This window comes from Carlito syrichta, unplaced genomic scaffold (genome assembly GCF_000164805.1).
Source record: "Carlito syrichta isolate Samal-C Ts95f unplaced genomic scaffold, Tarsius_syrichta-2.0.1 Scaffold307010, whole genome shotgun sequence".
Lineage (NCBI taxonomy): Eukaryota > Metazoa > Chordata > Mammalia > Primates > Tarsiidae > Carlito > Carlito syrichta.
Window position 1 is genome coordinate 134806 of NW_007251106.1, and position 14075 is coordinate 148880.

Sequence of the window (14075 nt, forward strand, 5' to 3'; positions counted from 1 at the left end):
GCCACTGCACTCCAGTCTGGGTGACAGAGTGAGATTCCAACTTAAAAAAAAAAAGAAAAAAAAAAGATAATACACCATGATAAAGTGGGATTTATCCCAAGATGTACGAATGGTTCAACATATGCAAATCAATCACATCAACAGAATGAAGCATAAAAATCATATGATGATCTCAGCAGACACAGAAAAAGTGTTTGATAAAATTCAACATACCTTCATGATAAAAAACAAAAAACAAAAAAATCTCAACAAGAGCTGAAACAGTGGGATGTGCCTATAGTCCCGGTTGCTTGGAAGGCTGAAGCAGGAGGAAAGCTTGAACCCAGGAGTAGCCACAGCACTCCAGCCTGGGCAACATAAAGTGACCTTATCCCAAGAAACAAAAATAGAACAAAAACCAATCAAATACAAACTCTCAACAAATGAGGCATAGAAGAAATATTCTTCAGCATGACAAAGTCCATATGTGAAAAACCCACAGCTAACATTCTCTTGAATGGGGAATAGCTGATATAGTCTTTCCTCTAAGAATTAGAATAAGCCAAGGATGTACAATATCACCACCCTTTTTCAACATAGTACCTGAAGTCGACCCAGAGCAATTAGGCAACCAAAAGAAATAAAGGGCATCCAAATAGAAAAAGAGGAAGTCAAATTGTCTTGCTTTGCAAATGATATGATATGATCATTTTAAGAGATTTATATTTATTTTATTTTATTTTTTTAAAGATGTGGGCTACACTCAATTCCTCAACCAACTCATCTTAGACAAAGCCTCCACCACCAATCACTGGGGAGAGGAGACCCTATTCAGTAAATGGTGCTGGGAAAACTGCCTGATCACAAGCAGAAGATTGAAACAGGAACCCTACCTATCACCATACACAAAAATTAACTCCAAATGGATCAAAGACCTAAACGTAAAACCTCAAACTATAAGAATATTAGAAAATATAGGAGACAACCTTACGGAAATTGGAACTGGCAACCAATTCCTATTCAGAACCCTAAAGGCCAATACCTCAAGAAATAAGATAGACAAGTGGGACCTCATCAAACTAACGAGCTTCTGCAAAGCAAAAGAAACCATCAAGAGAGCAGGGAGACAGCCCACAGAATGAGGAAAAATATTTGCCCACTCTATATCTGACAAAGGCCTAACAGCTAGGATCTACAGGGAAAAAACAAACAGCCCCTTTAAAAAGTGGGCAAAAGACATGAATAGACACTTCTCAAAAGAAGATATATGGGCAGCTAACAGACACATGAGAAAGTTCTCAGTCTCACTCATCATCAGAGAAATGCAAATCAAAACCACATTGAGAACCCCAGTAAGAATGATCATCATTAATAAAACAAACAACAAGCCAGCTCGGTGGCTCAGCCTGTAATCTCAGCATTTTGGGAGGCTGAGGTGAGTGGATTGCCTGAGCCTGCGGGTTCAGCTGGGCATGGTAGCGCGTGCCTGTAATTCCGGCTACTCAGAAGGCTGAGGCAGAAGGATCGCCGGAGCCCAGCAGGTCGAGGCTGCAGTGGCCGGGAGTGGCCACTGCACTCTGGTCTGGGTGACAGAGTAAGACTCCAACTCAAAAAAAAAATGATAATAATAATAATAATAATAATAATAATAAACAATAGATACTGGCAAGGACGTAGAGAAAAAGGAACGCTTCTACACTGCTGGTGGGAATGCAAACTAGTGCAACCTCTTTGGAAGACAGTGTAGTGATTTCTGAAAGAACTAGAAATTGATCTTCCATATGACCCAGCAATTACCCTATTGGGAATCTACCCGGAGGAACTCAAATCATTCTCCAAAAAAGATACCTGCACACATATGTTTGTTGCAGCTCTATTCACAATAACAAAAACACGGAATCAACTATGTTGCCCATCGAAACTGGACTGGATAAAAAATATGTGGTACATATACACAATGGGATATTATGCAGTCATAAAGAAAGACAAACATAGGACTTCACAGCAACTTGGATGGATTTGGAGTCGATCATACTCAGTGATCTATCACAGAAACAAAGAACAGAGAATCATATGTTCTCACTCATAAGTGAACCTTGAACAATTATAATCCTATAAGAAAGGGATTGGCAGTAGTGGGAAACTGTCAGGGGAGAGGGATGGGATTGGCAATTGAGGGAAACTGCTAGGGGAGCGCGGGGCATACATCATTAACAAGGGCACCTGCATAATCAACGTTTGTATAACTAACCATGAATTGTACCCCACATATTTATAATAAAAAACTTTTAAAAAAGATGTGGGCTACAATTCAGGGTTCATTATGCAGGTACCCTTGTTGATGAGGTGTGCTGTCCCGCCCCTCCCCCCCCCCCCCCCTGGTAGTTTCCCACTACTGTCAACTCTTTTTGTATAGTATTACAATTGTTCAAGGTCTGCTTATGAGTGAGAACATGTGATACTGTTTTTGTTTCTGACATAGATCACTCAGTATTATAGACTCTAAGTTCATCTATTTTTTAAATTCAGTCCTCTTTTGATGTGCAGCACAATTGGTTCCATGTTTTTGCTATTGTGAACAATGTTGCAATAAACACGAGATGTTATTTATGCATGTTTATCATAATCAAAAGTGTCTGGACACTGATGGTAACCACTATGAGCACCTCTTGTAATTGCAGAAGTCAAACGTGACTTGTATCCATCTTTTGTTATCAGTATATATTGATTATTACAATTTTCCTTTCTTAAAATGTTTATACATTTTTTGCAGTTTCTCTCTCTCTCTCTCTCTCTCGTGTGTGTGTGTGTGTGTGTGTGTGTGTGTGTGTGTGTGCTTAAATATTCATTCATACAATGCTTAGAGCCAACAAATAACTTCAGTAAAGTTGCAGGATAAAAAATCAACATGAAAAAATTGGTAACATTTTTATACATCAGTAACAAGCAAGCTGATACCAAGAAAGCAATTCCATTTACAATAACTTCAAGAAATACCTAGGAATAAATTAAACCAAGGAGGTGAAAGACCACTACAATAAATATTGTAAAACACTATTTTTAAAAAATTCCAAGAGGACACAAACAAACAAACGGATACCCCATGTTCATAGATTGGAAGAATTAATATTGCTTAAATGTCCATACTACCCAGAGCAATTTATAGATTCATGTAATCTCTGTCAAAACATCAGCAACATTCTTCACAGAAATGGAACAAGTGAGCCTAAAATTCATTTAGAAGCACAAAATACTCTGAATTGCCAAAGTAATAGTGAGTAAAAAGAACAAAACTGGAGGCGTCACAAACTTGACTTAAAAGTATATAAAGCAATAGCAAACAAAACAGCATGATATTGGTATAAAAGACACATAGACCAATGAAACAAATAGAGAACCTAGAAATAAATCCATATATTTACAGCCAACTGATTTTTAACAAAATTGCCAAGAACATACATTGGAGAAAGGACATTTTCTTCAATAATTGATGCTGGAAAAATTGGATATCCATATGTGGAAGAGTAAAAATGAACCCTATCTCTCACCATAAACAAAAATCAACTCAAAATAGATTAAACAATTAAACATAAGATCCAACACTATAAAACTACTAGAAGAAAACATAGGAGGAATGCTTCAGAACATTGATCTAGGCAAAGATTTTATGACTAAGATGTGAAAAGCACAAACAACAAAGTCAAAAATAGACAAGTGGGACTATATTAAATTAAGAAGTTTCTGCACAATGAAGGAAATAATTAACAGAGTTAAGAGACAATTTGTTGAATAGGATAAATTACTTGCAATCTACTCATCTAGAAGGGACTAATATCCTGAATATATGAGAAGTTCAAACAAATCAACAACAAAACAATCTGAATAAAAATTGGGCAAAGGATCTGAATAGACATTTCTCAAAAGAAGACATATAAATGGTCAACAAATACATTAAAAATCTCAACATTACATTCCATCAGGGAAATGCAAATCAAAACCACAATGAGATGCCATCTCACCCCAGTTAGAATGACTATTATCAAAAAGAAAATAAATAACACATGTTGGCAAAGTTGTAGAGAAAGGGAACTGTTATTCACTGTTGATGTGAATGTAAATTAGCATAGCCATTATGGAAAAGAGTATGGCAGTTTCTCAAAAAGCTAAACTACTACTAATGTACAATCCAGCAATTCCACTACACCTAATTCTACTAGGATTATGTATATTTATCCTAAGGAAAGAAAACCAGTATGTCAAAGAAATATCTGCACCTTCATGTTTATTGCAGCACTATTCACAATAGCCACAATATGAAATCAACCTAGTTTCCAACAGCAGATAAATGGATAAAGAAAATGTGGTATATATATATACACAATAGAATACTATTCAGTCATAAAAAAGAATGAAATCCTGTTATTGGCTGCAACATGGATGAACATGGAGAGCATTATGCTATGCAAAATAAGTTAGGTACAAAAAGATAATCACTGCATGTTCTCACTCCTATGTGGGAGCTAAAAACAAATTTGAGCCCAAGGAAGTAGGCATCAGAATTATGTAGAGGTTTGGAAAAGAAGAGGGGAGAGGAGGATGGGAGAGACTGACTAACAGATACAAAATTACAGCAAGATAGGAATGAGTTCTGGTGTTCTGCTGCACTGTAGGGTGAATATGATTAATTATAATTTATTGTAATTTTCAAAAAGATAGAAGAGAGGATTTTGAATGTTCACAACACAAAGGAATGATAAATGCTGAGACTATGATAATCTAATTACCCTAATTATTCTCATTATGAATATTCTAATTCATAATTTCACATTCTATACACTTAATAAAACATCACTATGTAGCCTATACGTTTGTACAATTATAACTAGTCAACTAAAAATAAAACAAGAAAATATAGTAGAAAGAAGTCCCACATGGGCTGTGCACATGTACATGTAACAGGAAATAAGCCTTTTCTGGCTTATTACCTATGTTAATATAACTGTTGTTATGATTGTCAAAAAATGGGCTAAATATCTGGGTACAAATTTCATGAAAGTAGATACACAGACTGCCAAAAAGCATATGAAAAGTTGCTCAATATTGTTAGTCCTCAGGGAAATGCAAAATAAAACCTTATTAAGATACCACTATGTACACAAGAGAATTATTATAATTACACAGAATAATAATGCCAAACATTGTTAAAGATGTGGAACAACAGGAACTTTCATGTTTTACTGGCAGGTATTTTTTTTCACTCATATTAATTCCCAAATTCAGTCATTTTGGAAAAAACTACTTGGTAGTTTCTTAGCATTTCAAACGTATATGTAATATCTATCCACCAATTCTACTCTTTGGTATTTACTCAAAATAAATGAAAATATATTTCCACAAAAATATTTGCACATAGATTTTTGTAGCAGTTTCGTTTATAAATGCTTATTATTGAAAAACTGTCAGGGGAGGGGGGATGGGATTGGCAGTTGAGGGAAACTGCTAGGAGAGGGAGGGGCATACTTCATTGACAAGGGTACCTGCATGATCGATGTTTATATACCTAACCCTGAATTGTGCTTCATATCTTTATAATAAAAATTAAAAAAAAGAAAAACAGTTAATCAACAAGTGAAGGGCCAGAAAGGAAATGTGACCCTCAGTCCAAAAACCCAGCAGGAATTAAATTCTGCCAACTACCTTTTGAGTTATGAAGTAGATCTTCCCTCAACTGAGTCTTAAGATGAGACTGCAGCCTCGTCAGCCTCTTGATTGTAGCCTTGTAAGAAATCTTGAGGTAGAGCCCTCTAACTGAACTGTATCTAACTTGACCTATAGAAGATGATGAATGAGATGATAAATGTTTATTGTTTTAAGCCAGTAAGTATTTGGGGTAATTTTTATGCAGTAATAGATAACTAAGCAAATTCAGTGGAACAATAAAAAGGAACAAATGTGATAACATGGATGAAGCAGGCACAAAAGTACATACAATATGATTCTATTTATGCAATGTTTTTGAATAAACAAACACTATCTGTAATGGTAGGAATCAGAGAATTAGTTTTCTGGAGAAGGTTGTTGGGATATTGACTACAAAGGAGTATGACTTTCTGGGGTAAAGGAAATGTCCCAAATCTTTACAAAATTGATACATAATATCTGTACATATTTGTAGGGTATATGTGATATTTTGTTACATGCATAGGATGTATTATGATCATGTCAGGGTATTTAGGGTATCTATCACCTCAAGTATTTATCATTTCTATGTGTTGAGAGCATTTCAAGTTCTTTCCTATAGCTATTTTGACATATATAATATATTGTTGTTAACTATAGCAACTTACTCTATTATCAAACATTAGAACTTATTCTTTCTATCTAACTGTGTGTTTGCACCCATTAACCAACCTCTCTTCATAATTCCTCCTACAACATACAAAATTCCCAGCCTCTGGTATCTATCATTCTCCTATACCTCCATGAGATCAATTTTTTTTTTTTGCTTCTGCATATGAGTGAAAACATGAACCATTTGTCTTCTGGTGCCTGACTTACTTCACTTAACAGTGTCCTCTAGTTCCATCCATGCTGTTGCAAATGCCAGGATTTCATTATTTTTTATGGCAGATAGTATTCCATTGTATTGTACAGACCACATTTTCTTTATTCATTTATCTGTTATTGAACAACTAGACTGATTTCATATTATGGCTATTGTGAATAATGCTGCAATAAACATTGGGGTGCAAGTGTCTTTTTGATATGCTGATTTCTTTTCCTTTGGATAAATACCCAGTAGTAGGATTGCTGGAAAGTATAGTATTTGTATTTTTAGTTTGAGAAATCTTTATATTGTTTTCCCAGTGACTGTACTAATTTACATTTCCACCAGCAGTATATAAGAGCTCTCTTTTTTCTGCATCCTTGCTAGCACTTGTTATTTTTTTTTATTATTTTTTTGAGTTGTAGTCTCACTCTGTCGCCCAGGCTGGAGTGCAGTGGCATGTTCATGGCCACCGCAGCCACAACCTGCTGGGCTCAGGTGATACTTCTGCCTCAGCCTTCCAAGTAGCTGGAACCACAGGCATGCGCCACCACACCTGGCTAATTTTTCTTGATTTATTGTAGAGATGAGGTCTCACCAAGTTGCCCAGGCTGGTCTTGAATCCCTGGGCTCAGGCAATCTTCCCACCTCAGACTCCTAAAGTGCTGGGATTACAGGCTTGAGGCACTGAGCCCAGCCTTGTCTTTTTCATAATAGCCTTTATAACTAAAGTAAGATGATATTTCATTGTGGTTTTCATTTGCATTTCCCTTGTGATTAATGATGTTGAGCATTTTTCATAACCTATTGCCATCTGTATTTCTTCTTTTAAAAATGTCTATTCATGTTCTTTGCCCAGTTTTAAAACATTTATTTATTTTTTTAGATTCAGGAGGTACGTGTGCATGTCTCTTACATGGGTATACTGTGTAATGGTGAGAATTTGGTTTCAAGTGTAGCAATTATCTAAATAGTGAACACTGTACCTGACAGGTAATTTTTCCACCCTCATCCCCCTTCCACTCTTCTCCCTTTTGGAGTTTCCAGTGTCTATTATTTCCATCTTTATGTTCATGTGAGCCCATTGTTTAGCTCCCACATATAAGAATATAAGACATTTGATTTCTGTTTCTGATTAGTTCACTTAGGATAATGACCTACAGCTCCATTCCTGTAGCTATGAAGGATATTATTTAATTTTTGCCCAATTTTTAATGGGATCATTTGGTTTAATCATTGTTGTTTGAGTTCCTGGTACATTCTGAATATTAGTACCTTGTCGGATGAATAGTTTGAAAATATTTTCTCCCATTCAACAAGTTGTCTTTTAATTCTGTTGACTGCTTCCTTGCTGTGCAGAAGCTTTTTAGTTCAATATAGTACCATTTGTCTAATTGTTGTTTTGTAGCTTGTGCTTTTGACATCTTAGCCATAAAATCTATGCCTAATGTCCTGAAGCATTTCCCCTATGTTTTCTTTGAGTAGTTTTATAGTCTTAGGTCTTAAGTTTCAAACTTTAATCCATGTTGAGTTTATTTTTGTATATGGTGAGATATAGGGCCCAGTTTCATTCTTCTGCATATGGGTATCCAATTTTCCCAGCACCATTTATTAAAGAGGGTGCCCTTTCCCCAACATATGTTCTTGGCGTCTTTGTTGAAAATCACTTGGTTGTAAATATGTGGATTTAATTTTGGGCTCTTTATTCTATACCATTGGTCTACGTATTTTTGTTTTTATAGAAAATACTATGCTATTTTGTTTACTATGGGCTTGTGATATATTTAGATACCTCCAACTTTGTTCTTTTTGCTCAAGACTGCTTTGGCTATTCAGGTTCTTCTTTGGTTCCAGACAAATTTTCGGATTTTTTTTTTCTATTTTTGTGAAAAATGACATTGGTATTTTGATAGGATTTGCATTGAATCTGTCGATTGCTTTTGGTGTATAGTCATTTTAATAATGTTAGTTCTTCCAACCCATAATCCTGGGATGTCTTTCCATTTGTTTCTTTCCTCTTCAATTTCTTTCATCAGTGTTTTGTAGTTTTTTTGTACAGATCTTCCACCTTCTTGGTTAAATTTATTCATAGGTATTTTATTTCTTGTAGTTATTGTAAATGGGATTGCCGTCTTGATTTTTTTCTCTCAGATGGTTGAATGTAGTAGTGATTATATGAGGGCATACATTTGTCAATACTCATTACTCATTTGACATGTATCTATCATATGTGCACAATTTGTTGTATGTAACTTACATCTCCAAAAATTATTTAAGAAAAGTGATCAAAACTAAAACAACACAAGGAGAGCCTAATGCCTCTGCAAAGCAATGACTTCACTTTAGACTGTGAAAGCCTAGACAGGACCCTCATGATTGTCATAGTTCTGTAGCAATTTTCTTAGATGGGTATCTTCTGCTGACTGAGTGAAAACCAGAAAGAAGTCTTGAATGTTTGAGTGGAACTGAAGATCAAAAAAGTGCAGAACTAGTTATATACAACTGGGAAATCATTGTACTAGTTGAAATTATGGGATTCTTAATAACCTTGTCCTTGGTTATCATGAAATCATTAGGCAACCCTGAAATCTCTTCATCACTACCGCTGCTAGCAGATTATGATTCTTGAAAAGGTGTCTTAGATCACACTCATGTAAAAAAAGAATGCTCATAAAATTTAAATTATTATTATTATAAAATATAACCCAGGAACCTTAAAAATGTATATGATAGATAAATAGTATAAGGTGAACACTCTTGTAACTATCACACAGATAAAAAGAATTTTTCCAGTCATCCCCTGACAAAAGTCCCTCTATGTACCCATTTTAATTGAAGCCTCCCCCTTTCCTTGAAGGTAATCATTATCCTGCCTTTTTTTAAAAACCAGAGTCTCACTCTGTCACCCAGACAGGAATGCAGTGGCATGTTCATGGCTACCATAGCTTCGACTTGCTGGGCTCAGGTGATCCTCAGGCCTCAAGCTTCCACATAACTGGAACTACAGGCACATATGTACATATATAGTTTTAAAATTAAGACACACACACTCATAGAAATATCGAGGTATGGAGCTATAAATATTGACTACAACAAAGAGTTTGCCCTTATCTAGATGCTGCCATTTGGTGATGACAAGTCTGTGGGGGTTAACTTTACTTTTCAGTTCCCTGTCAATAATTTACAATCATCTTTAAATGAGGTCCTATGCTCTTAACATTAATTAACCCAACCTGCCTTATTAATTTTTCTGGTCACCCTGTCTTGAAATCTAAGAGCCTTGTTTGAGTCTCATTCCATCCCTAAGCAGCAAGTCCCTGTCTTTCTTCACTGTGACAGCTGAGCCTGTCACTCTCCTGGTTTAGGTCCTTATCATCTTACATCTGAATGATTAGGGCAGCCTATTCTCTGAGGGCCTTTTCTCCATCCTTTCCTCCTCCTCTCCAGAGAGGTGAAGTAAGATATCCGAGGCTACATAGTTTGTTAGTGTTAATCCTGGGAAACAATTCAGGTTTTTAGAATGAGAACTGTCTCAATATGCGCCTTTGTGGTCTTGTATCTTCTCTATTCAGTCTCCTTCCCTTTGTTCATGGACAGGTCAATAGTTATTTTGGGGGCTCCCCGAATGTCCAGAACTGCCTTATATGTTTTGAATGAAAAGGACTAAGCAACAGAGAAGGATTCTACACTGGTGAGTAATCTACTCTCTCCGGGTGAAATAAATACTCCTTCATATGAAGCCATTTGAAGAAAGAACTGAAGGGAAGGGTGGACTATAATGCCAGTAAGTTCTAGGAGGAAGCAATGGTCAAGTTGGCCCCAAATAGAGAAAGCCGGAAGGAGGAAAAGAACCTTGATCTGGCTCTCAGTGTATGGATAGGATCTAGAATTAGGATGGGAAGGAGGGATGAGACTTGTTTGAAGGAACCCAGATCCAGCGCCCTTATGTTATGGCAAGATCCAATAAATCAGTCGCTAGCGGTAGAGACTGGGAGAAAAAGGAGTGTTTAATTTCTACAACCAGGTTATAGCGAGACTGGTAGGCATCATTGCCAAAAAAACCCACTTAAAGCAACACAAATTCATTCCAGTATTTATATCCAAAATTCATAGCCCTTTACCCATCCCAAGTTTGAAGCCTACGTGGCATTTTAGCATGACTCAAGATTTACATTAACAATTTTTGATACATGACCTCTGACATGACATAAAGTCTCCTGGTCGTGTTGACATTTTAGATAACATTTTGGAATTTACAACATGTTCCTTTTTTTTTTTTTTTTTTGTAGTCGAAGTCTCACTCTGTCGCCCAGGCTGGAGTGCACTGCACGCTCATGGTCACCACAGCGTCGACCTGCTGGGCGCCGGCGATCCTTCCGCCTCAGCCTTCCCAGTAGCCAGAACTACTGGTATGCACTACCATGCTCAGCTAATTTTATTTGTTGTAGAGACAAGGTCTCGCCAATTTGCCCAGGCTGGTCTCGAACCCGCAGGATCAGGCAATCCACTACCCTCGGCCTTCCTAAGTGCTAGGATTACAGACTGAGTCACCAAGCCCGGCCTACAATATGTTCTTTAAAGGTTTTTTTTGAGGAAGGGGCAGACAATTGCAATATTTGGACGGAAGGGAAAACATTATCGTAACAATCTTTTATTCCCAGAGCTCTGGCCTATAAGAGTCCGATGTTCTTGAGTCACAGATGGAGAGGAGGTAAGTAATGCCCACTTCAGGCTTTCAGACACATTTCTACCAGCCTTGGTCCACTCTCTTAATCATTAGGTGATCTGGCTTGCCCAACTGTTTCTTCTTCGGCACCAGCAATATGTTTACTTGATAATGATAATGGTTACTAGATAAGACTGGTTAGTCGGGCAGGGGCATGCTGGGAGAGGAGAAGAGGGGCAAATAGGAAAAAAGGCCACTTTTGAATCCAAGTGACTTTTACATTTAGCCCAACTCAGCTGCAAAAGAATGCAAGTTTTTAAGTATTTTCTAAATGAATGTTCTAATATAACAAAAGTGACCTCTTTTCACCCTATAACACTTATAATTAGTTACCAGGCCTGGCCTGTCTTATGCTGTTTGTGGATAGAAGTCCACTTGTTCCTTCTTTAGAAGTGCCTATTGATGATATCTATTGTCTGAAAGTAGCTTAGTGCAAGAACTTTATGACATGAAGTCAGGCAATCTGTTCTGCACTCTCCTAAGGACTTTCTCACTTATTTTCAAGTCATGAAATCAAATTTGGCAACTTTTCTATAAAGAACTTAAACAATTGGATTAAAAATATACATCTCCCTTGAGCTTATAGACTCATTCCTAGGCGTCCACTCTAAGGACATAATCAATGATACTTATAAAAATTTAACTACAGCAAAATTATAGTAAACATGGTTAATCGGGGTCACTTTATACCACACTGGTATTCATTAGGTTGATTTTTCTTAGACGTAGAGAAAACTTTATGCTTTGCACTACATTTAGCTGTGTGTGGATGTATTCCAGATGATCAACTTTGCCAAAGTTTGATTACTGATTATGATTTTATTATGTCACTCATTTTATCCAAGACTGCTAATTGTCCTCAGTGACAATTTCTCCTGTTGTCCCATAGGTAATAAGATTTCTCTCCCCAAAGTTTTAGAAGAGCTCTTGATCGCTCAACTAGAAACTAACCTTCCCCAGTCTCCCTTGAAATTAAGTATGTCTACGTGTCCAAATTCTTTGCAATGAAATGTGAGTAGATATGAAGTATCATTTCTTTAAAAGGAAATGTTTGCCTTCCACTTCCTCTTTCCTCCTTTCTGTGTTCTAAAATTCAGATGAAGTACAAGAACAACACTTTAGGAGATGGCAAAGCAACAAAGTAGGAGGCACTTGATCTCATATGACAAACAAATCTACCTGCCCAAGACTTGCTTTCTTCCTCTGTACTATTTTGTGTGAGGGAAATATACTTTTGTTTGAGAGAAGAAATTCTCTTTTGTTTGAACCATTGTATTTTTTTTTTTTTTTGGTGCTTATATTATAGTAGCTTATCCTGTATCTCAGTACACTTGTGAAGGAAGTCGTAGAAAGTGACCATAATTTTTTTTCTGGTGTGGAAAAATAAAGTTAAAATGAATTCATGATATACGTTGTGTACATTTTTCCTAGTTTGTATTTGGTTGCATTTTTGTTTCTGATGGTTTTATGTACATAAATTATTTATTTTAAGATCTGATTACACAAGTATCTTTAGAAATAAACAATTATATTTTATCTATTACATTTAGCATATATATTAGAATCCCAATGAGCATTCTGTTGCTAATCTAATTTGCTATTATTTGTTTGTTTGTTTATTTATTTATTTATTGAGTTGAAGTCTCATTCCGTTGCCCAGGCTGGAGTGAAGTGGCATGCTCATGGCCACCCCATTGTCAACCTGCTGGGCTCAGGCAATCCTTCCGCCTCAGCCTTCCAAGTAGCCGAAACTACAAGCCTGCACTACCGCATCTGGCTAGTTTTTTGATTTATAGTAGAGATAAGGTCTTACCAAGTTTCCCAGGCTGTTCTTGAACCCATGGGTTCAGGCAATTCCCTCACCTCGACTTCCCAAAGTGCTGGAATTATAGGCTTGAGCCTCTGCACCCGGCCTAATTTGCTATTATTTAAAGTATAAATCATGAAAAATTTTATTTATCATTAAATACATATAGCATATTTTTATTGTTTTATAGAATACAATTATATGAATAGGTAATAATTTATTTAAGTCAGTAATCTTTATTAGCATATTTTGTTTCCCCATTGTTTTACTCTTATATTTGTTTTACTACAATATACACATTTTAATCTTCAAGACAATATCATACTATATCACAATCATATAGTATTGTATCAAGTTTTGATCTCTAGTAGTAGAAGTCTTAGGGCTTTCTTCATCTTCAAGGTTGTCTTGGCTGTGTATTTAGCTCTTTGTATTTCATATAAATATTTGGAATCTGCTTATTAACAAAAAGTGACCTGCTCAGATTTTTATATGGAATACAGTGAATTTACAAATGCATTTGGGCATAATTGACATCTTTAAAATACTGTGTACTTAAATCTGTGATCATAGTATATCCCTACACTTATTTCATTCTTCTTTAATGTTTCTTTAAGGTATTTTATAATTTTTTAGGGTAGTGATCTCATAAGTAATTAGGTTTATTCCTAGATATTTGATTTTTAACCAACCTTATTGGGCTATAATTTACATACTAAGACACACACTTTTCAACTGCATAGTTCAATGACTTCAACAAATATATTTGCCAGTAGAGTCACTACCCCACTGAATATAAGGTACAGAATATTTCCCACACCCGAGAAAGTTTTATTATGCCCCTGTGCTGTAAGAAAAGCCTCAGATTTCAAGCCAAACCCTAATTTGATTCAACTTATATTAATATAGATTAGTTTTGCCTATTCTAAAACTTATACAGATGCAATCATGTAGAACATACTCTTTTGTCGCTGGTATCTTTCTCCAGGCATAATTTTTTTCACAATATTTTTTGA